The sequence below is a fragment of the Sturnira hondurensis genome, unplaced genomic scaffold (genome assembly GCF_014824575.4).
Source record: "Sturnira hondurensis isolate 20B ecotype Veracruz unplaced genomic scaffold, ASM1482457v3 Scaffold0021593, whole genome shotgun sequence".
NCBI lineage: Eukaryota > Metazoa > Chordata > Mammalia > Chiroptera > Phyllostomidae > Sturnira > Sturnira hondurensis.
Window position 1 is genome coordinate 188,963 of NW_028094224.1, and position 24,814 is coordinate 213,776.

The 24,814-nt window shown below is 47.7% G+C and overlaps 1 long non-coding RNA gene across 1 annotated transcript; it reads right to left on the reverse strand.

The window, feature by feature from the left end:
- Nucleotides 1–5,253: 5,253 nt before the first annotated feature.
- Nucleotides 5,254–18,256, reverse strand: LOC118977919 (uncharacterized). Its single transcript, XR_005064639.1, has 3 exons — nt 18,209–18,256; nt 11,362–11,367; nt 5,254–5,287 (listed from the first exon to the last, which is right to left on the reverse strand). It is a non-coding gene; the product is annotated as an uncharacterized LOC118977919 (long non-coding RNA).
- Between the last annotated feature and the right edge of the window lie 6,558 nt (nt 18,257–24,814).

Here is a 24,814-nt window from a genome sequence, read left to right on the forward strand (position 1 = left end):
GGTTCCCGATATCTGCACGGTCTGGTCGCCTGAGGAAGCGCCTGCAGTAGTGTAGCATACTTTGGGACTGTTCATTATTTTTTTATATTTTATTTATTTATCTTTAGAAGGGAAGGGAAGGAGAAAGGGAGAGAAATATCAATGTATGGTTGCTTCTCATGCGTCCCCTGCTGGGAACTGGCCTACAACCCAGGCATGTGCCCTGACTGGGAATCAAACCGTGATCCTCTGCTTCGCAGGCCCGTGCTCAATCCACTGAGCTACACCAGCCAGGGCTTGTTCACTATTTTTTGAAAGAGAGGTACATCCTTTAGGAAAAAGGTTGTCGGGGAGTTCGTGACCTTGAGGGGAGTGGGTATGGGAACTGCCGCAATAGGGGAGTGGTCAAGAAAAGCACATAGGGAACAGTCGGTGACGTTTCCTATGTCAGTGATATTGAAGAACTGAATTCCTTGGCGTATGAGGCTTAGCCAAGAAAAAGGGGCACTCTGTTTTCTTTGTTGGATCTGTGTTTGCAAAGATTGTTCATGTGTTAATATGGTGTCAGTTAATAGGGTTGTACTCCATGGTTCTGGAACAAGAGTTAGGTATATTTCAAAGGAACTCTGGGGATACGAATATGAGAGACTTTGGTATAGTTTTCCCTTCACTCCCTGTTCCCATCTGGAGTCCCATGGATCATAAACGGTAAAGCGCCATAACTGGAGAGTATTCCATTTACGGTTTTTGTAATAGTGGAAGGGGCAGCCTCCATATGTGTCTGGCCAGAGTTTGCACTTACTTTTTGTCTGGTCATAGAGGAAGCAAAGAATGTGCAATCCATGCCGGGCAGTCCAGCTGTCTAGCCCTCTAAAGCTACTTTTGGGAGCAGAGAGAAGGATGGATGTAGAGCAGCCAGTGGGAGGGCAGTCCGCAAAAGTGACGGAGTGAGAATTTACCTGTCCATTTTTGTGATATGTTTCATGTACAAAGAATCTCCAGATGTATTTAGTTTGTTGGGTGGGGGGGGTGGTTGGCAGGGGTGGGTAAGCAAGAAGGAGGAGGAGGAGGATTTGTAGAGACTTCGCTGGGAGAACCTGGACTTCTAGTAAAGCGGACTCGGGTATCTCCTATGGGCTGCGCTGACCACTTTCCTGAGGCAGGGACCAGCTTAAGGCGGGAGAGGTGGACGCACACTGGCTGACCCACCAGTTTCACTGCTGTGGGGGTGGTTAAAATAAGAGTATGAGGCCCCGTCCACTTGGAGATTACGGAGGAGCTGAGTGTCGTCCACTGTGAGACCACGTGAGGTAGGCAAAAGGGTGAGACCTAAGTAGGTGCCTTGTTGGCTTGACAACTGAGCCTTGTCAGGGGAGACTCAGTATCCTTTTTGGGCAAGGAAGTTAAGGAGATCTGCAGTATGTTGTCTGGAATTTTGCAAAGTGGGGCTGCAGAGAAGGAGGTCATCTACCTATTGGAGGACTTTGCTGGAACCTAGGTCACAGGAGCTAAAGCCTGTGACCAAATAAATGGGGGCTACCTCTAAACCCTTGTGGCAAGACTGTCCACATGAGCTGTTGTGAGAGCAGTGTCAGGGTCTGTCCATGTGAAGGCGAAAAGAAACCGGGACTCTGGGTGTAGTGGGATAGTGAAGAAGGCATCTTTGAGGTCTAGAACTGAGAAGCGGGTTGTATGAGGAGGAATGTGAGAGAGAATAGTATAGGGGTCAGGTTTGTATGATCTGAAGAGTGGTGCCTAATAATTGCAGAACATCCCATCCTAGGAGCGGAATAGGGCAGGATGGTATGATGAGGAATGAATGGGAAGAGGGAAAGCCGTCCAGACTGCAGCTCAGCCGGGGGGTTCGCCACGGGCTAGACGAGGTCCCGTCAACCCCCATGACCGAGATCTGGGAAGGAGTAAGAGGTCCTGAAAAAGATGGTAAAACAGAGAAGGTAGCCCCCGTGTCTACTAGGAAAGAAAAGGACTTACCTGCTACCTGCAGCATTACCCTGGGCTCGGCGAGGGTGATAGGGGTCTTCGAGTCTGGGCCGCTTCAGTCACCTAGGAGTCTGAGAAGTCCCGGAGTGACCAGGGAAGGATCAGCTGGTCCCCTGTGTGTATCCACACAGGGGACCAGCCTCTAAGGGGACAGGCATCCCTCCAGTGGCCAAGCTGCTGGCAATCGGGGCAAGGCTTCCTTGGTGGCTGGGGTTGAGGACACTGGCAAGCCCAGTGCCCTTTTTTGCCACACTTGAAACAGGCCCCCCAGTGGGGTGTTCTTTGGCCCGGACTTAGGCTTCGCCCCTGTGCCTGTGTTTGCCACCTGCCGAAGGGCCACTAGTATGGCCTGGGTTTGCAGGGCTACCTTTTGCTGTAGGCAAGCCTGGTGGGCAGCCTCAGCCTCTGCTTCCTGGTTATTGAAAACCTTAAATGCCGTATTTACCAGATCTCGGATGGGGGTTTGGGGGCCATCCTCAGCCTTTTTCAGTTTCCTTCTAATATCTGGGGCCGACTGGGAGATGAAGTGAGCAGCTAAGACTGTGGCCCCAGCATTAGAAGCCGGGTCGAGGCAGGTATGGAGCACCATTGCCTCGGTTAGTCTGTTGAGAAACTGCTGGATTTTTCCAGGGCCTTGGGTGACCTCTCTGAGCTTGTCATAACTGACTGCTTACTGGGCAGATTGGTGCATATCTGCTATCAGGCACTCAACCATTTGGTCCCAGCGTCTCCAACCCGCCTGTCCTACCTGGGAGCCTCAGCCTGGTTCTGCCTCTGGCACGGCTTCAGCCTGTACTGGCATTAGAGGATTGGTGGTGTGGGTTTGGTCTGCAGGAGCCCTAGCTGCAGTCCGGAGGCAGTTGCGCTTGTCCGGGGTCATGGTGGAAGTTAAAATGATGTGCAGGTCATGTTATGTGATGTCATAAGCCTGGGCTAGGTACTGGAATTCCTTGATAAAATTGGTAGGGTTACTGGAGAATGAGCCTAGGCGTTTTTCAATTGAAGAGAGGTTAGCTAGTGAAAAAGGAACATGGACCCGAACTACACCTTCTGCTCCTGTCACTTCCTGGAGGGGGCAAATGCGGGAGTCTAGTGGCTCTAGATCCAGGCCAGAGCGAGTTTGTGAGCTGACCAGGGAAGAAAGGTCTTCAGAGGGAGGGGGAGAATCTGGCAGAGAGGGGAGGGTGGGGCTGGAGTAGCCCATTGGCAGGAGCTGATAAAGAGGAGGAGGGGTAGCAGGGTCTTCAGGGGGATCAGAAAGAGGGGGGAAGGTTCTGGGGCAGCAGGCTTAGGAGGCTGGACGGGGTCAGGTTTCCCTCAGGCAAGGAGAACTTGCCAGGGAGCTGGGCAGGAGCGCAAGGCCCAAAAGCTCTGAATGTAGGGAACCTCAGACCATTTGCCAATTTGTCTGCAAAAATTATTTAGGTCATTAAGGGTAATGAAATTAAAAGTGCCTTTAGGAGGCCAGATCTCACGATTATTGAGCTGATATAACGGCCAGGCCATAGTGGGTAGAAAAATCAGTTGTTTTTTGCTTGAGGCCAAGATCAATTACTTTCAAATTGTTCAGAAGGCACCCTAGAGGTGATTTAGGATCTGGCTTGGACTCCTGCCCCCCATTTCTGGTCCCACGAGGAGCAGCAGATGGGAATTGGCGTCCCTCAACCCAATCTGCTGATCCGGTCGGTAAAAATGGAGATCTAGGCCCAGGGACGTCTCCTCTGGTGCCTAGAGCCTCTCAGTGGGGGAGGGCAGTCCCTCCCAGAAGGGTCACCCCTACGCAGTGCTGCGATTTGGTGGAGAGCAGTCTCTCCAGCAGACGGGGGCCGGAATCAGTGTTCGGGGACCAGAAACTTAAGAGCAGCGGCACTTACCCTGGTTCTTTGTCCAGACTGGTGGGGCGGCCATGAGGCTTTCTCAGGGAGAAGAGAAAGGAGTGGTCTTCAGCAGACAACAACCCCTCCCGGGTTTTGGCACCAAATGAGAGGTTTTCTTAGGCTCCGCTGAGAAAGAAATGCCAATCAGCCATAAAATAGGCAATCAAGAGCTTTATTGGGGTTTGTGCACCCGGGTGAGGTTCCCCGGTCTGCAGGATGAGGCCGTGGAAGTCACGCTCAAGCAGGGAATGTCGTGGGGTTTTATTTTCATTGGCTCCCCGTGGGAGCTGGGGATTGGTGCCCTCTGAACAAAGCAGTAATATAGCATTGATGGACTCTTCCTTGGACTCAGGTTACTGTGAGGATGTCCGTCTTGGCAAAGTCCAGCTGGAGCTTCCTCCTATCCCCGCCCACCCTAACAGTGAGCACTGTGGATGAATCAGGACTGCGCAGCCAGGCTGGAACCTTTTTTCACTGGTCACCAAAAAGAAACATGCGTTCTCACCTTACCATGAAGCTTACGTGTCTTCTGCTGACAAATTCCAGACTCTTTCCCTCAGGCGGTGCTTTCAGTTGGTCTGACAGGGAGCAGTGCTTGTTGCAAGTCACCTGCCGGCTTTCTACAAGGAACTCCTTCTGCAGAACCCCCTCCAGAACCACCACAAGGGCAACATCACCTCTTTTGGATGAAGACCACCCTTTGGAGGGGCCTGGTGTTGGTTCCTTTGCTGACCCTCAGTCTCTCCCACTCCACATTATTCTAACACATTAACCATTCATCACCCCTCACAATTTATTCTGAAAACAAAATGTTTTCCTTATGTTTCAGTAGAGAACCACATGTGGGTATGTGGTCAAGATGGGCCCCCTCCTTGTACCCGCCTAACTTCTGTGGAACCCAAACATCAGGGTGACTAACCTAACTGTGCTGGTGCAAATGATTTTCAGTGCTTGGTTAGGACTGAAAGGTTGTTCTCAGGCTCCGCTGAGGAAAAAAATGCCAATGAGCCATAAACTCAAGCAATGAAGAGCTTTATTGGGGTTTGTGTGCCCGGGCGAGGTTCCCCAGTCTGCAGAGTGAGGCCGGGGAAGTCGCACCCAAGCAGGGAATGTCGTGGGGTTTTATTTTATTTTCGTTGGCTCCCCGTGGGAACTGGGGATTGGTGCCCTCTGAACAAAGCAGTAATACACCATTGATGGTCTCTTCCTCGGACTCAGGTTACTGTGAGGATGTTCGTCTTGGCAAAGTCCAGCCAGAGCTTCCTCCTATCCCTGCCCATCCTAACAAGGACACTTTGAGTATGTTGACTGTTTCCAGCGAGCCATACCATGGTCTGTCTTCAGTAAACATCTGCCCTGGATGGCTCTCCACTGCAATTGGTCTATCGGACCCATGGGGCAACTGTACGCCAGAAATCTCCAGAATGAAACTTGAAAATACACTGTGACATGTTCCATCACTCACAGCGATGCCTCCAAACACACCAAAAAAATCTTTCTTCGCCTTACAGTTGCACTTGTACCTTTCTTGAAATGTCAAAGCCTAAGGGGCTGGAAATGTTGCTTCTGTTCTTCCATCTTCAGTGTGAAAATGGCCACACACGCATTCTCCAGTTTTGATGAGATTTTTTTAATACAAGCTGGTATGACAGCTGTCATGATGCATTCTACCAAAACAGTTTTGAATGACGTAAAGGCAAGTATGTGAGACCAGAGCCAGGTGACGGGGTGGAATATGGTGGTGGGAGTGTGGTTTGGGGACGCAAAGCTGCGACAGCGATAGCACCAGCCACCATGAAGACAATTTGGATTCATCTCTCTAATCCACCCTCTAAAGGGGGAAAAGGGTGAGGGGAAAAGACTATGCCTTTTAAAAATGTTTAAAACATAAGGTATTTTCACTAAACCACTGCCAGTGAACTGACATTTTTACCAGCCCCATTTAAAACAAGGTTCAACCAGCATCGCAGCCTCGACATCCTATACGATATGTTTTTGCCCTCATAGCACTGAAGCAGCATTCACTGAGAATGAATGACTAGAAAGTTCTGTTGTTTGGGACTTCTGATATAAAATCCTAAAGAACCTCTGAAATAAACTCCTACAGAACCTCTGAAATGATCTGCCATTGGAATTACAAAATAACTGAACCTGAGTGATGGTGAAGATGGTCCAGCAATGGCAGATATAAGGGTGGTTAGCCAAGGGGACGTTTTGAACATAGACTCATACCAATTAGAACTTTCTTCTTCTCTATTTCTATCTTTTAATCTTTTGGTGAGTGTTTTGATATTTTCTTTAATTACTCCAGAGTGGTTAGCATAAAAACAACACTCTTCTCCTAATGCAGCACATAACCCACCTTGCTGGAGGAGGAGGAGGTCTAGTCCTCTCCTATTCTGTAAGGCTACTTCACCAAGGGAGTCTACTTACTGCTCTAGATATGTTATTTGATCTTGTAGGAAGGATATGTCCTTTGAGAAATTTTGGGATAATTGCCTGAGGTTGAGCTCCCCTTGTATGAAAGCCCCCGCCCCTACAGCGGCGGAACCTACAATCCCTATAGTGGCTACAATTGGGATAAGCAATGGGGCTCGTTTGGTGCGCTTAGGGGAGGCAACTAGAAACTCAGGATTTCCTCCATATAAATATACTTGAGGAATAATAGAAGCACTAACACAGAGCTCGGGGTGAGTGGGAACAATGCATTTAAAAATGCCTTGGGTACAGACAAACCATAACCCCTCAGAAGCTTTGGTTATGAAGGGGTTCCCTGAGGTTGTTTGCAGGGTCTCTTGGTTAAGACAGTAGTCACTAGTTTGGATTTTTGTCTAGAGTGGAGGTGACAGGTTCCTCTCCCATGGAACTCCGAAAGGGTGAGGGACCCTTCAGTAACACAGTCCTCCATCTGGTCTTGATCTCGTTCTATGTCATTTGTAAGAGTGACTGTCTTGGGAGCTAATTCTCCTCCTCTGGGGGTGTTGGCTTCTAATCCTATATAAAAAGGCGGCCGGGGACTTAAACATAGCCAGCAGGACTCTGTAATTTCTGGCTGAGTATTATTGAAGAATGGGAAAACTTTATCCAATAAATCTAAGGCATAGATTTCTTGGTGATGCAGTCTCTCTAACGGTGGATTAGGAGTGTAGAATGGTAGCTTAGGGCTCTGGTCTTCTAATTCTTCTGACTTTTCAACAGGGGTTACAGGTGACCCGCTCTGACTGGGAGAACTCGTGGTGGGTCGCGGTGGCCCCCTCGTGGTGGGCTGTGGTGGCTTTGGTGGGAGACCATCTCCTGTCCCCTTTAGGAGTAACTCGGTTTTCATAGGGAGCTTCTTTATAGTAAAAAGGTTTCCTGGATCCTGTCCAGTAACATATAATCTTAAACCCCAAGTTCTCCCTTTAATCCTTTTAGGGTCTTGTGGGTTCTTAATAGTAATGACTGTTGGGTTACACTTATTTTTCCCCACAGTCTTGAGGTTTCCCCCATTTACTTTCCCTATCTAAGTTAATATGGGGATCTTTTCCTCCTCCTGGGACCCATCCTCCCTTGCTGACTAAAGTCTCACAACCCCAACTTTTGCAGTAAAAATCTCCTTCCCATCCACAGCCACGGGCTCTCTTTCTCTCCGGTTGTGGGCACCCGTAGGCTCCCCTTCTACTTAATTGTTTATTTAAAAATTCTTCTTCATCCACTGGTATGGGTTTTGGGGGAGCCCCTCCTCCAACTATCCCAGTGGATACATAAAGGTTTGAAGAACCCTAACCTATCTAAAACTGAGGAATCTTTAAGAGTGTCTCCAAAAAACTTAGAAAAATCAGCTTGTAGGGTTATTGGGCCCGCATCCCAAGCAAAATTTTTAGCAATAGCACTTCCATCGGCTGTTCGAATTAGTACCCATTCTCCTCCTTTTAACCCCATATTTTGACCAAACAGGGAACAAAGAATCAGTAGTCTTAGTTGGCAGAAAAAGTCAACTTCAAGGGTTCCCCTGGTTTTCTTTTGACTTGCCATCTCCGGGGATCCTCGTCAGGGGGGTTGGCTGGTTTCACATGGGAGAGATGGATCCAGTAGGGTTTCTCGGCCACTTTAATAGCCGTTGGCGTGCTTAAGAGTACCTGGAATGGTCCATTCCATCTCGGTTCCAGGTTACCCCGCCTGTGATTGAGGATCCACACCCACTGTCCAGGTTCTGGTGGTTCAGGTATTCGGGTGCCACGATCAGCGTCTGATAGAGCTGTCTTCTGAAGGGCTCGCACCTCGCTCCGGATGTGCTGTAGTGCCTGTAAGGACTTGAGGAAGTTGTGGTTAGAAACTTCTATCTCTTCTCTAGTTAACCGAGGCACAAGAGGTATTGGTTGCCCAAATAAGATTTCATAAGGGGCCCATTTCTTAAGGTAAGGAGTACACCTTGTTCTAAAAAGGGCGAAAGGGAGTAGCTCAACCCAGTTTTTGCCAGTCTCTTCCCTTAATTTCATTATGGTTTCATTTAAAGTCCTGTTCATCCTTTCTACTTGTCCTGAACTTTGGGGCCTATAGATGCAGTGCAATTTCCAATTGATATTTAAACTTTGTAGCTAATTCTTGAGATATCTTTGAGACAAATGCAGGTCTATTGTCTGATCCTAGGGCTATGGGAATGCCATATCTGGGTATGATTTCCCTCAATAAAACTTTGCAAACGGTGGAGGCAGTCTCTCCTCGTGTGGGGAATGCTTCTACCCATCCTGAGAAGGTGTCTACTGATACTAATAGATACTTATAACCTGATTTCCCAGGAGTCATCTCTGTGAAATCTATTTCCCATAACTCTCCAGGAGCTCTTCCCCGATACCTTACAAGGGGAGGCAATTTCTTATTCTGCTCATTTACCCTAGCACAGATGCTACATCTAGAGACAATGGAGTGAATAATATCCCTAATGTTGGGCCCTAAATAGTATTTCTTGACAAGCTGTTCAAACTTATTTTGCCCTAGGTGAGTACTAGTATGAATATCCTTTACTATCTTTCTTATTACTCCTTGAGGCAGGTAGAGTCTGGAGTCAGGAAGTTCTATCCACCCCTGCTGATTTTTCTGCCCCTTTAGTTGTATCCCTTCCTGCTCTTCCTCAGGGGAATACTTAGGATCCGGAGGTAGCATTGGCTGAGGCAGTAGGGGGAGGAGGTTTTCTTGTTGGCCCGTAGCCACTTCTTTCGCAGCTGAGTCTGCCAGGCAATTACCGTTTATAACAGGGGAATTCCCCTTCTGATGTCCTTTGCAATGAATGATGGCAACTTTGGTGGGTAACCCAATGGCATCTAGGAGGGCAAGAATTTCACTGCGGTTCTTAATGTCCTTTCCTCCTGCTGTTAGGAGGCCTCTCTCCTTGTATATGGCCCCGTGGATGTGGGCTGTGGCAAATGCATAACAGCTGTCAGTGTAGCTGTTGGCCACTTTTCCTTCAGCTATCCGTAAGGCCTCGGTCAGCCCTATCAGCTCTGCCCTCTGTGCAGAGGTCCCTGCAGGCAATGCCCTTCGCCACAAGACCTTATCTCCTGTGGTCACTGCTGCCCCCGTGTACCGCTGTCCATCTTTGATAAAACTGCTCCGTCAGTAAAGAGGGTCAGGTCTGCCTTTTCATATGCCTGATCTCTTAAGTCCGGGTGGGAGCCAGTCACCGTGTCAAGGATTTGCTTTCAGTCATGGACTAAAATGGAATCCAGTACTGGCAGCAGGGTCGCCGGGTTCAGGGCAGCTGTTTTAAGGACCTGAACAGACAGAGGGTTTAATAGCTGGGCCTGATACTGTGTTAGCCATGCGTTAGTTAGCCACTTATCTGGGGGCGCTCGTAGCACTTGCTCTACATAATGCTCCTCAATCACCTGTATGTCCTGTCCCAGAGTCAACTTACTGGCCTCCTTGACCAGGGTTGAGGTGGCAGCAAGTGCCCTCAGACATGTTGGCCATCCTGAGGCCACGGGGTCAAGCTTTTTAGACAAATAGGCAATGGGCCTCTTCCACGGCCTGAACTCCTGGCTCAGCACCCCTAGGGCTACCCCTCCCTTTTCTGCTACGAACAGCTGAAAGGGCTTAGCCAGGTCCAGCAGGGCTAAGGCTGGGGCGGTCACTAGGGTCTCCTTAAGTGCTTGGAATGCTTGCCTCTCCTTATCTGTCCATGTGAACTGCTCTTCTTTTCCTCTGGTTAGTTCATGCAAGGGTCTAGCTAGTTCTGCGAAGCCTAGTATCCACAACTGGCGGTATCCTACGCACCCAAGAATTCTCGTACTTGTCTTTTGGTGGAGGGCTCAGGAATCTACAGAACTGCCTGGATCCGTTGGCTGGACAGGGTCCTTTGTCCCCCCTGCAAGTTATACCCCAAATAACTTACAGTCTGAGTCACAATCTGGGCCTTCTTAGTGGAGACTCGATACCCCATCCGCTTGAGATCCTGTAGCAGATCTATGGTGGCCTTTTCACATTCTCCTTTATCCTTGGCTGCTATGAGAATATCATCTACATACTGGAGCAGTATGATCAACGGGTGGGAGGAGCGAAAACCCTGCAGATCCTTGCTGAGAGCCTCATTGAAAATGGTGGGGGAGTTCTTAAACCCTTGTGGTAGCCTAGTCCAAGTGAACTGCCCCACTAGTCCATTTTCTGGGTCGTTCCATTTGAAGGCAAAGATCCCTTGGCTCTGGGGCGCCAGGGGAATACAAAAGAAGGCATCCTTCAAGTCTAGGACTGAATAATAGGTATGGGTCGGGGGCAATGAGCTCAGCAGGGTGTACGGGTTGGGCACTGTGGGATGAATAGTCTCTACCCGCGCATTCACCTCCCGCAAGTCCTGCGCCGGGCGGTAGTCCTGAGTCCCTGGTTTCTGGACAGGGAGTAGTGGGGTATTCCATGCGGATTGACACTCTCGGAGTATGCCTGCCTCCAGCAGGCATTGCAAGTGCCATGCAATGCCCTGTTTGGCTCGGGCTGGGACTGGGTATTGCCTAATTCTAACTGGGCTGGCGGTGCTCAGCAGCTGCACCAGGGCAGGCAGCTGGTGGATGGCCAACCCTGGTGGATTGGTCTCTGCCCATACTCCAGGTATCTTGGAGAGTAGGGCATCAGGGACCCCTGCTCCTTCCTCCTTACCTCCTTGTATAACGGCAAGTAGGTATTCTTCAGACAGTGGGACAGTCATCTCCAAGCTGACCTCTGCCTCCTTGCCCTTGTTCCTCGAAGGGCTCTCCTCACATCTGAAGGTAATGGTGGCCTGAAGCTTCTGCAACAAATCTCTCCCAAGCAGTGGGTAAGGGCAGTCTGGGATAACTAGGAAGGAGTGGGTGATGGTGCCTTGGCCCAAGTTAGTAATTCTAGCGGTAGTCCATGGATAGGCTTCTCCTTTGCCAGTCGTCCCGACTATTTTGGTGGTTGCCTTCTGAATTTGCCCCTGAGGTTGTTTCAGGACTGAAAAAGTGGCTCCTGTGTCAACCAGGAAGTCTATTAGCTTACCTTCGACTGTTAAGGTGACCATGGGCTCCTGGGAGCCAACGGGAATGGAGCCCTGGCCCCGTCAGTCTAAGGTTTGGAGCAAGACTTCAGGGCCTTGTTTTTGTCCCTGACTGTCTGCCTTCATAGCCTTCAGCTTCGGGCAGTCTCGCTTCCAGTGTCCCTTCTCCTTGCAAAAGGCACATTGGTCCTTGTCTATGTCTGTTCACCGTCCCTGGCCCTTTTGTTGTCCGCCTTTTCCTTTGGGAGGAGGCTTCTGAGCGGCAATCAAAATCTTGGCAACTTCCTTTGCTCTGCCAACCTCCAGATCACCCCTATTAACATATACTTTCTGTGCTATTTCTAGTAACTTGCTCCTATTCTCTCCCTCAAATCCTTCTATTTTCTGAAGCTTTTTTCCGATATCTGAAGCCGCCTGAGTCACAAAAGCTATATTGACTAGCCTTCTGTTCTCCTCTGCCTCTGGATCTAGAGGGGTATATACCCTGTAGGCCTCCATGAGTCTTTCTAGGAAGTCTGCTGGGGACTCCTCCCGCCCCTGGATGACTTCACCGATTTTACTAAAATTAGTCAGCTTTCTAGCTGCTGCCTTCAGCCCCCTGAGTAGAGTCCGGCGATATTGGAGGAGCGAATCTCTTCCCCCAGGAGTGTTGGGGTCCCAAGCTAGAGGCTGGGACGGGAGGATACCCTCTATTTCCCTCCTTCCTGCCACGGTGTCCCCTTCCTCCCCTAGGACTGCCTTTGCAGCTTCCCTTATGATCCTATCTCTCTCCTCCGAAGTGAAAAGGGTCTGCAGAATCTGCTGGCAATCATCCCAGGTGGGTTGATGAGTTCTAAATATGGTTTCGAGGAGGGAGATTAGCCCTTGGGGTTTCTCAGAGAACGGGGGATTCTGATGTTTCCAATTATATAAATCACTGGTGGAAAAAGGCACATAAACAAGGTAAGGAGGTGCCTGCAGTGGAGCATCTGATGGGGGTGGTACCTCTGGGAGGGGCAAGATGGCGGAATTTCCCGCCAAAGACAAAGAGGCGGGCCTTCCTGACAGAACAAGATGGCGGAGTTTCCCGCCAAAGACAAGGAGGCGGGCCTTCCTGCCAGAACAAGATGGTGGGCTTTCCCGCCAAAGACAAGGAGGCAGGCCTTCCTCCCAGGGACAAGATGGTTGAAGTTCCCACCAAAGATGAGGAGGCGGGCCTTCCTCCTGGGGACAAGATGGTGGAAGTTCCCGCCAAAGACGAGGAGGCGGGCCTTCCTTCTGGGGACAAGATGGTGGAAGTTCCCGCCAAAGGTAATATCCCCTCCCTGTAGAGTGCCCCCCACCGACCCCCCACCCCCCGGGTGTGTGACGGGTTCAGGGACTCGCCAGCATCCCAGTGCAAGGAATCAGGTTCCTCTTTGCATGGATAAGGTGGAGGAGCATTCACAGGGTCAAGATGGTCCTCCGGTGGTTCTGGCAAAACAGGGTAAAGCCTAGGCTGGTTCCTGGGCTGTCTTGGGGTAGGACTAGGAGTTCCGCCTCGCCCCTCCTTCCCCTTTTCTTTGTTCCCTCTGGCAGTGAGACAAATCGCTCATCTGCCCCGCTGATTTCCTTTTAAAAATTTCCTAATATATCCAGGCCACTCAGTAGCAATATCCGCCCAGATATCTATGTACAGGTATTGGTCGGGGTGGGGGAATTCTATAAATGGTAGCCCGGACAGCAAATAGGGTTGGGAGGTCAAAAGTGCCCTCTGTGGGCCATCCTACATTGAAGGTGGGCCATTTTAGTTGACTCAAGGTTCAAAGGAATTCAGGGTCCAGTGGCAGGCCACCATATTCTTGGGCTCGCCTCCGAAAATCAGAAAAGTTTTTCAACAGGCAATCAAGTGGAGAACCGGGCACAGATTGTCGTTGACCCATCTGAAAGAACTTAGAGACCTCAGAGGCCAAACCAATACACTAAACAAGACAAACAAAGACCTGACAACCAACAGGACGGTACGAACACACAAATTATCCGAGTCCCTAGACATACACACTTGCAGACACACCAGGCACACTCGCAGTGCGGCGCAGCGCAAGGAAATAGAAACCTAATGGGACCGGTCCCAATCTAAGTCATCAATACCAAATTTCAGACTGCGGCATCCCGCTTCTGACAATCCTGGGTGGTCCCAGACAGCATCCTGTCTCACCACAGGGTCTTTAACTCCGGAGGACAAACATTAAGGAGGATCCTAACCAATTACTTACTCAGCTGGAGCCACCCATCCGGTCTCCCAGGAGGGAAATCTCACTGGGGACTCCAAATGTTAGATCCACCAACCGCGAGAACAAATGTCGGAGACTTTCAGGGATTCAAAGATGTTACTTTATTGGCCAAGTTTAACCTGCGCAGGGGCGATCCCTCAAAGTGTCCAGAGACATGATGCCCGCAGGGGGCTCGTCTGGGATTCGCGCCTAGCACTTACAACTAAGTCCTTATATATAGGCCATCAAGCAAGCGTTTGCACAGAAGCAGATTATTGGCTTACAGAGCCCACACTCGAGAAAAGGGTGGGGTCTGACTCAACTGAAAGGGAAATTTTGAAACTAAACAGATGGCAATCAACTTACAGGGTGTCTGCTAGGGTTTCAGGCTCCTTGGGGCTGAGGCCATTTTTCTTGTTCCCAACATTTTGCACCCATACCAGGAACCTAAACTAGTATGTGAAGTCCAGGGAGAGGGAAGAAACGAACCTGCAGGCATGTCCCAAACGACACATACATACAATGACAGTGCTGGTATTTTACTTTGCTTTTTTTTGTATCTCCTGTAGTAGCATTGCATATAAATTTTACCTCCACATTGCTTTAAGAAGCCGCAACAGAAAAAGCAAATTATAAATGACTTTCAAGCACACTTGGCACTTGAAAAAATCTGCCTCTATTATGCTACAAAACAACTTCCAAGAATTGTCACATAAAACATGCTTATTCCTCCCTTGGCCATTACTCTGGAGACTAGTCACAAGGTAACTGCATAGTCCTGACATTTAGATGTTTTTGAATGCACTTGTAAATACCACTACCATCAAAAGTCATTGATATTTCACTGGAATCAACCACTTTTCCTGCTGACCTAGACTAACATGTCATTCCCCCAAATGGCCACGAGATGGAGGCAAAGACCAACACTTGGAACACATACTGTACTATGGGCTTGGCTGTAAGGTTCCTTCCGGTTTCCAGTAAGATGCAATGACAGGCACATTTTCCCATTTTCCTCAACAATGTGACTGGACAGTGATTTCATCATTTACTTCCATTGTCCTCTGCTATCATTCGGCCAATTTCACCATTCCATCTGCCCACAACATTGTTATCTTTTGGAGCACAGAACTCCTCCAAGTGCCTTTTGCAGTCTTCCAGGGAGTAGAAATTTTTCTCCACTAAGAGAATTTAGGAAAAGCAGCTAAAATACCTGGCAGTCCAAGGATACAACATCTTATATGTACCGCGGATGAATCAGGACTGCCCAGCCAGGCTGGAACTGTTTTCCCTGGTCACCAAAGAGAAATGTGCCCTCTCACCTTTTCCTGATAGATAATTACTTATCTTCTGCCGACAAAGTCAGGAGTCTTTCCCTGGGGCAGTGAGTTCCATTGGTCCAATGGGGAGCAGTACTTTGGAGGTAACCACCTGGTTTCCAGCAAGGAGCTCCTAGTACAGGACTCCCTAGTGATCCCACCATGTCCACAGCATCGCCTCCTTTGGATTCAGACCACATTTCAGAGTGGCTGCTGGTGGTTCCCTTCATGTGCCCACTCTCCCTCCCATTCAGAGTTAGTGTCAAATATCAATGATTCATCGAACTGTCTACAATGTCTTGGAAACGCAATGTTTTCCTGAAGTATCAACGGGCAATCTGATGTGGAAATGTGGTCAGGCAGGGATCTCCCTCCTCCCCCCTTAACTTCTGTGAACCCAAACATCAAAGCAATTAATGTAACCATATTGGTGGAAATTATTTTTGATGCTTGCTTAGGGTTTTTTTAGTATGTCACCTGTCTCTCGCATGGCATAATGTGGTCTCTCCTTGATGAACATCTGGACTGGATGGCTGTCAACTGTGACTGGTTTATCTGATGGGTGGGGAGCCCTCATATGAAAAATCTCCAAAGACAAACTTCGCAAACCACTTCTGACATGTTCAAGCCATGACACTACCTTGTCCTATGTGCCACAAATCTGGTATTACATTGAATGGGCATTTAACCCTCTTGATACACCACAGCATAACATAGTGGAAATATTACTTCCATTCATCCATCTTCAACATGAAAATGGCCACACATTCAACAGCTCTGATTAATTTTTTAAATGCATGCTGATAGGACATCTGTTGTGATACAGTTTAACCAAGGGTTTCAAATACAGTTAAATACAAATACATGAACCAGAGTCCACATTATGGGAGATTGAAGGCAGGGGTGGTAAGGGACCAAACTGACGTTTTGGCCATCCTGGGATAAAGCAGGCTTCAACCAGCACTGCAGCATTAAAATCATACACTGTGTTTTTTGCTCTCATAGCACTGAAGCTAGAATTCACTGAAAGTGGGTGACCAGAAAGTTCTGTTGTTTGGTATTCATGAAACAGACACCTAAATAATCTCCAAAAGGAACCACCATTTGAGATACAAAATAACTTTAACTGAAATATGCTTAACACACTACATGCCAAAACTTGAGAAAGAACATTTCACCCAGAAACACGCATGTTAGAAACAAAAACTGGAAATGTACCACTTTTTTCACCCATATGAGGAAACCAAAATAGTCAAGGACATCCAGAAAACAAAGAGAATAAGAACCCCAAGACATGTCCCTGAGGCCACATACACAAAACGATGACACTTCTATTTTATTTATGTATTTTATTTTATATTTCACACCATGGTAGAGAATACTGAATAAACTTTACTTTTCTCTTTGTTTAAGGAACCTGCAAGAGACAGATCAAATTACAAAGGATTTTCAAGCACGCCTAGAACTTGTCAGAGCCTGCTGCTGGTATACCACGAAGTCAGTTCCAAGAAACGTCACATAAAACACACTCATTGCTCCCTTTGCCCTTAATCTGCAAACCAGTCACAAGGTAATTGGACAGTGCTGATATTTAGACATTTTCTAATGAATTTGTAAATACCACTGCCATTAAAAGCCATTGATATTCCACTGTAATCAACCACTTTTCCTGCTGACCTGAACTGAGGTGTAATTCTCATAAATGACCACCAGATGGCAGAAGAAACCGACAGTTGGAAACACTATTACTATTGGCTTCACAAAAAGGTTCCTTTGCTTTTTATGGATACAATGAACTTAAAATAGTAAGGTCAATCTAGGCAAAGCTCAGGAAACGAGCCCATCAACCTGTCTGTACAGGTACATACATAAAATGAGTGCTTGTGTTTTACTTGACTTTTTTTAACTCTTGCTGGAGAATTTCAAATAAATTTTACCTCTACGTTGTTTAAGAAAGCTGAAACAAAGCAAATTACAATTTTCAAGCACACCTACAAATTGCAGAGACCCGACTCTATCACATTACAGTCAGATCCAAGAAATGTCACATAAAACACGCAAATTATTCTCCTGGCCATTAATCTGAAAACCTCTGGCAAGATAGATGGACAGCCCTGACATTTAGACATTTGCAAATACACTTGTAAAAACCCCTGCCATCAAGCCCTGGCTGGTGCGGCTCAGTAGACTGAGCGCTGGCCCGAAAACCGGAAAGTCACTGGTTCAATTCCCAGTCAGGACACATCCCTGGGTTGTGAGTCAGGCCCCCAGTTGGGGACATGTGAGAGGCAACTGATCAATGTTTCTCTCTCATATATTGATGTATCTCTCCCTGTTTTTCTTCCTCCCCTCCTCTCTCTCTAAAAAAGGTAAAAAATAAATAAAATCTATAAAAACACACTTAAAAAAACAAACCCTGCCATCCAAAGTCATTGATATTCCATTGGAATCAACCACTTTTACTGCTGACCTGTACTGAGGCATCATTCCCAAAAATTGCTAGGAGATGGCAGCAGAGACCCCCAGTTGGAACACATGGAACTACTGGCTTGGCGGAAACGTTAGTTCACTTCACCATCAGGTGCCAGGACAGGCATGCTTTTCATTTTTCCCTAGCAACGTGACTGAGCAACGACTGGACAACACAGTCACCACTTTGTTCCACTGCAGGTGCCTTCTGCAGTCTCCCAGGGAATGGAAATTTCTCTCTATTAAGACAAATTTGGAAAGACTGAACTCAATGACCTTGCACCTTCTGTGTCTTCTGCTGACAAATTCTGAACGCTTTCCCACAGGCGGCTTTCAGTTACGCTGATGGGAGGAACCCGCTGGGTTTCTGCAAGGAGCGCCCACTGCAGAACACCCTCGGACATCCACCACATACACAACATCACCCCCTTTGGATGAAGACCACCCTTTGGAGGGGCTGCTGGTGGTGGTTCCTTTCTTTCCCTCAACTCTCCCATTCCACATTATTCTACCATATCAACAGTTCATCCCCCCTCCTATTCGTCTTGGAAGAAGAATGTTTTCCTTAGGTTTCAGTGGAGAGCCACTTTTGGAAATGCAGTCAAAAGGAGTCCCCAGGCACCACACTTAACTGCTGTGGAACCCACCATGAATGTAATTAACACCACCTTTCTGGTGCAAATAATTCCTGATACTCAATTTCGACCCTTTGAGTATATAGCCTGTCTCCTGCATACCATAACGTGGTCTGTCCTCAATGAACAGCTCCCCTCCGTGGCTCTCCACTGCACCTGGTCTACTGACTTGTGCACCAACTGTACGCAAGAAATCTCTGGCATGAAACTTCACAATCCACTTCTGACATGTTCCATCACTTACAGCAACATCTCCATACATACATACCACAAACCTTTTGTTTCCTTGCAGTTACTCTTGTACCTTTCTTGAAGTGACAAAGCCAAAGAGACTGAAAATGTTGCTTATGGTCACGCATCTTCAGTGGGAAAAGGGCCACACACACATTCGCCACTTGTGATGAGGTTCTTTATTTTCCAAAAACTTTAAGACACAAGAAGTAAGGTAATAGGGTCAACAAGCTCTTGCTAGCAGTATTACTGTCTGAAGCTGTGCTGAAGCTCTCTTCCTACACCCAGTTTTGGCAACTACATCTCTCAGGAATAAATGAGACGACAATCCTCAGTAATTTCCCAGTCTTTTCCTAACAGCCAGTTTAAAGTCAACGTGCCAAATGCAAAATGTTTGCTCTCTTCATTACTGCCCATGAAACTTTACATAGAAGTTCTATATCAGCAAGCTAAATTAGTACATTGCTGCATATTCCATTGAGATAGTCATTCAGTTTGGAAAATAGTTGCTTCAGTTAAATTATTAAATCTTACTTAAGTAAATAGTTACAAACATGTACTCCCCACATTCACCTCCTATTAAATATCTGACTGTTTGCTTATATGGTGGAGAAACAACCCTTCCTCTAACCTCAAGAATTTAGAGGCTGGTCTGATAATACAAAAGGTATGACACAGATTACCAAATGAAAACAACTAAGTTTGAAAAGTCCATAAGCATGGGAACCTCACTCACATGACAGAGACAGGAATCCCACATGCAGAAGAGCGTCAGGGACAGAATGGAAACGTGGACACACAAAATGTACTGAGGCCATGATGGTGTGAGGTGCCATGGGGCTTCAAAGTGACCTTGCAAAAGGATAAGAGCAGATGCTGTGAAAAAGGTGCTATTCCCATGATGTCCACAAGGTGGCGATACAAAGAGCATCTCCTGTTGGCTTCAACTCAGATGCTCTTCTAAAGATGCACAGGAGATGACCATGTACAGCACAGTGTGAAAAAGGGCCCCACCCCCAGAGACCAGGGGTCCTGCCAAGTCATCCTTGGGTCCTCTGACTGCTGGGACTGCTATTACCTAAGAGAGGATAGAGCCTCATGACATGAGCTCTGGGTCCTCACCAGAGAACATAAAAGGTTGTGTCGGGTCACCTTTGGGTCTTATAAGCAAGGGGAAGGACCCCACCTGAGACCTGAGGGTCTAAGAGGTCTGTGACCTCAGGCCTGGGCCATTTGAGTGTGGAGAGGACCACACAAGAGACAGGAGTGTCCTGTTACTGCCCGCTTGTGTCCTGTGAGGGTTGAGAAAGGTCCCTCTCTGTGAAAGATAAGTGTCCTGACCCTTTACCTTTGAGCTTGGTGCCTGTGGGGAGGGGGTCTGATTTGAGAGAGCAGGGGGTCCTGTCAATTCAGCTCTGAGTCCTAGAAGCCTGAAGACAGCCCCCCTCCAAGAGTACAGGGCTCTGTCACACTGGCCCTGTGATCACGAGGTGCACAGAGGCCGTGGGTCCATGACTGCGGGAAATATCCCTGCCTGTGAGTGTGATGGGTCCAGTACCATCACCTGTGCGCTGTGGGTACAGCAACAGGGGCTTTGCAGAGAAAGCTGTGGGTCCTGTCACTTCAGCCCTGGGTCTGGGAATTGCAGGAATTGCTCCCAGTCAGCACTGGGTGTTGAGCAGGAGGAGAGGCCACACTTGGGAGGACACCTGGTCTTCTTACATCAGCCAGGGTCCCAAAGAGTGTGTGGGGATTCGACATGGAATAGTCTGGGGTGCTGTCTCATCGCCTCGAGGTCTTGTGAATGTGGGGTGGGCTCCTCACTGAGAAAGTAGGGGGCCCTGCCATCTGAACTCTGTGTCCTGGGAGAGTGGGAAGGGGCCTCTTTCTGCGAGGAGTGGAGACCTGTCACAGTGAAGAGGGACCTGACCTGGGAAAGACAAGTGTCCTGCCTGACAGCTGAGTCCTGTGGACATGGGAAGGGTTCCCCCTGACACAGTAGGGAGCCCGTCACACTGGCTCTGTCCCCTGTGTGTCTGGAAAACTGTCCCACCAGGGAGAAGAGCTGTTCCTGTTGCCTCAGCTCTGGGGCCCCTGAGTGTGGGGAAAGGTCCCTCCCAGAGGGTGCAGGGGGTCCTGTCACATCAGCTCTGGGTGCTGCGAGGCTGGGATCGGGTCACACTGGAGACAGGAGAGGGCAGAAGAAGGCAGTCAATGCTGTTGTCCCAGTTTTTCATCGGCGCAAGTCACAGACCAACACCAAGCCCGAGGACTTCCGAGACAGTAACTCCTGTAAACAAAGGTCCCAACTCTAGCAACCGAGTTGGGCGGGGAGCTACTATCCTCTGACACCTTCTGCCTGATTCCTCGAGTCCATATGCCAGCTGCCTAGTTTTGTTGCAGTAGCAAAGCTCACTCTCATCTTTAGGGAGAACTGGTCACAGGGGCTACAGCAAGGAAGACCCTCTCCGTCAACCACTTCACTTAGGGGACCTGAACTGTCCCCAATCTCTCTATCTTGGCCCTTTCCCTGGCCGAGCACACAGTGAGAACCAGACCCCCACTGGGGTGGCGTCTGCTTGGACAGAGACATTTGTCTCACCAGGGATATTTCTTACACAAATGCTGACCTTCCCTACTGGCACCGAACAGCCAAAGAAACGTCTGGAGAGAAAAGCGCGCCTGTAACCACCCTGCTGCCCGGAGGCCGCCCCTGTGCGCAGGTCCCCGGCTCAAGCGTCCTGAGCCTCGGAGTCGGCACCTGGGGTCCAGCGACCCTCTCTCTGTTCTCTCACCGCGGAAGAAAGAAGACCTTCGCTCCTTCGCCATGCTCCCCGGATGCCGATTTTTCCAGGGTTTTCGTCTTTCATTACCAGGAAAGAGAGGGGTGAGCTAGGCGGCCTTGGAGAGCGCATCCCTGTGAGCCCTCAACCTGCTCCAGCTCTGCAAACCCCCGGACCCACTCCCCTGCGCTCTCCCTTCCCGCCCACGGGAGAGCGGACCCCCCAAACCTGTATGAGCACGCGGCCCACTGTCTGTTTTCCTACCCCATCGCCCTTCTCCCAGACCGTCCTGCGGTCTCTCAGGGTCCCGGTGCCCAAACCCCGCTTCTCTCAGTCGCACCCGAATTCTGCGCGGGCCCTGCCCCATCCCGCCCCCAGTGTAACTGGTTCCAACCTCCCCCAGCCGGCTCCGATCCATCCCCCTCAGTACCCACTGCTTCCCAGCAGGGTCCAGTCCTCCTTCCAGTCGCTCCCCACCCTTCCCTTCTCACCCTGGCTTCGGCTCCCACCCCAACCCAGACTCCGACCCGACCCACCGGGATCGCAGCCCCACCAGCACCTCCGCGACCCCTCAGTCCCTCACCGGGCAGCATTCTGTTCACTCTACCTCTCAAAGTTCTCAACTTTCCGGGGCCAGCATCACCTGCGACCCCCTCCCGTGCTTTCGTGGAGCTAACTGTCCGGCCTGTGGCCGAGATGCGGTGGAAGCGTCTGGGCTGAGCGAGCACCTGCCCAAGCGCAGCAGGCGGAAGGGACCGCACACCTGGGGAGACTGAGTCATGGTGGTGATGCGCTGCAGGCGTGCGAGGCTGACAGCTTCTTGTCATTGCTCACACGACACTCCTTAATAACTATTCTGTCAGGTCACTAACAGTAAATACATTGTACATTCCACAGTTCACCATCTACAATCTCCCTTATCGAAAATGCGCACATTTGTCATATCGTGAGTTCCTCAAATAACCTAGAGGGGGCGCCATTTCACCTACAAAACACTTCTGCTTTCTACAAGACCAGGGGTCCAAACCCTGAACTCACTTAAAAATAAGAATCCTTACCTGGCTGGTATAGCTCAGTTGATTCAGCGCAGACCTGCGAACCAGAGGGTTGCAAGTTTGATTCCCAGTCAGGGCACATGCCTGGGTTGCAGGCCAGGTCCCCAGTGGGGGCCATGTGAGAGGCAACCACACATTGATGTTGCTCTCCCTGTCTTTCTCCCTCCCTTCCCCTATCTTAAAAATAAATAAAAATTAAAAAAAAAAGAAAAACGAATCCTGTTCCTCTTTCATTTCATCATTAATAAATTTACCACCAACGGAATTTTTTCTAACTCCTCACATTGCCTCATTTCTTCATATTTTCTTTCAAGCGTTGTCTATTTTTATGTTTTTACATAACTAAAGTAATACAGTTTTATTATTGTATGATAGCTTATTTACCTTGATGAACCATGAAAAGCAACGTAATGATTACAAATAATAGAATTTATTACAGTGAGGGGGAATAACACAGAAATATATACCTTTATAAATATATATATGTGTATATGTGTGTGTGTGTATATATATATATATATATTTATATATATAAACACTAAGTTAAAGTTAGAATCGAAAAGAACCAATAGCAACAAAACAGATACAATGCCTAACATTAACCTCAGCAAGAATGGGCATGATCTGTGTGAAAAAAATCTTAAAAAGATGCCCAATGAAAGGCACTTGAACAACTGGAAGGTAACATCGTATTCTTTGATAAAAAAAAACATAAGGATATCAATTTCCCAAAGTTGATCATTAATTTATTGTAATACAGTTTAAAACATCAACATTTTAAAACTAAAACAAACACATGTTCAGTACACTTGTTAAAATCAGGAATGAAAAGAGAATTCTGAAAAAGCAAATTAATAAATACAACCTAGCCCAACAAAACATAACTATGTGTTGTGTTATAAGTCTACTTTAATCTAAACAGTGGGGTAATGGCCTTTGAATAGGCAAATTAATGGGACAGAATACAAAGTCCAATAATAAATGGAAACTCAGATGGAAATTTTCTATGACAAAGATTTCTCCTTAGATCTGTGGGAAAGTATTTGTAATATAATAAAAGATACTGGAACAACTGAATAGGAAAAATATTGGTCCTCCTACATTACATCCTCTGCCAAAATCAATTCTTTGATTGATTTTAATAGCCACTTGTAACTAATATAAAACACTGAGAGCTATCTAAAACATGCAAAAAGATCTAAAGTGAAAGAATGCGGAAAATGTAGGGAACTGTTTCTCATGTGTGGAAATGTAGCTCAGCACTCACGTGGAAAACCCGTGGGGAGCAAGTGGCACACAGGACCACACCCACAGAGAGGTTTTCCTGTGGGGAGTCAGGCCTGCATTGCACCTACACTGCTATGAGACTTTCTTTGCTAAAACTCCCTCACCCTGAATGGAGGCCTGAAGGGCTTACTGCAACTTCCTAAAATCTGAGCTAACCCTCCCAAGCATGGAGTGTGACGGGTTCAACCACTTTTCCCCTTGGTCTGCAACATTCTTCTCTTTCAAGTAATTAGCAGCATTCTTTCCTTTGCTCTCTGTAAAAAGGAGTCCCCTGCAGTGAACCTGTGCATAGTAAATGAGGACTACCTTCCATGTCATGTACCCAGAGAAGCAATAAAAGTTTCTCCAGACACAGGCCTCTGACCCTCTTGCCCTCTCTCTGTTTCTCAGAGAGAGGCCATGCCATCCCTTTTTCTCCACAGGACTTCTGTTGTCTGTGTGTATTTGTTCACCAGCAGCCATGACACACACGGATGCTGCCAGCCAGGATCCACATCAGGAAAATATGCTATATGAACATTAACCAAATGAAAATTATATAATGACCTAGTAGACTTGAAGAAAAAAACACTCCTACACATAAACAGGAGTACTTCATATCAGAAAGTTCAACTTTCCAGTTCCAAATTTTTTTAATTTAATAACACAATCTCAAAATTATATACAACAGAACTGCAGGGAAAATACACAAAATTATAATCATAATAGGTGATTTAACAAACCTTCATCATGCAGCTTCTGTTTCAGAACCAATAAAACCCACAAAAATAGCAAAAATATTTTTTAAATAACATGAAAAGCAAATGGCATTCAATGTGCTTAAGTACTTCACTGCACCCCAAAACTGCAAATTACAGATGCTTTCCAAGCACTCTGGAATCTTTTTAAACACTGACTATATAGTGATATAAAGCAAGTCTCAACAAATTAAAAAAAGGACTGAAATTTGTGTGTGTGTGTGTGTGTGTGTGTGTATTTCTTGCTCTGAATGCCCCATTAATCAAGAAATCAGTAACAACAGATAACTAGAAAATACTTATATTTACAAATTATGAAATACAGTTCTAAATAACCACCCCAAAATAAATCACAATAGGAATTAGAAAATAATTTACGTGCAATGATGGTAAAAATACTGCATATCAAGGCCAGATCACTCAGGTTCTAAAGATAATCAAAGTCTCAAGATTAGTGGCTTTTACCCTGGCTGGTGTACCTCAGTGGATTGAACACAGGCTGGGAACCAAGGGTTACCAGTTGATTCCCAGGCAGGCCACATGCCTGAGTTGCAGGCCAGGTCCCCAGTGGGGTCCACGTGAGAGGCAACCACACTCATGTTTCTTTACCTCTCTTTCTCCCTTCCCTGCCCTCTCTCTAAAAAATGAATAAATAAAATTTTCAAAAAAAATCACTGATTTTCAACCTAAGATTGACTTTGCCCCTGAAGGGACATTTGGCACATTG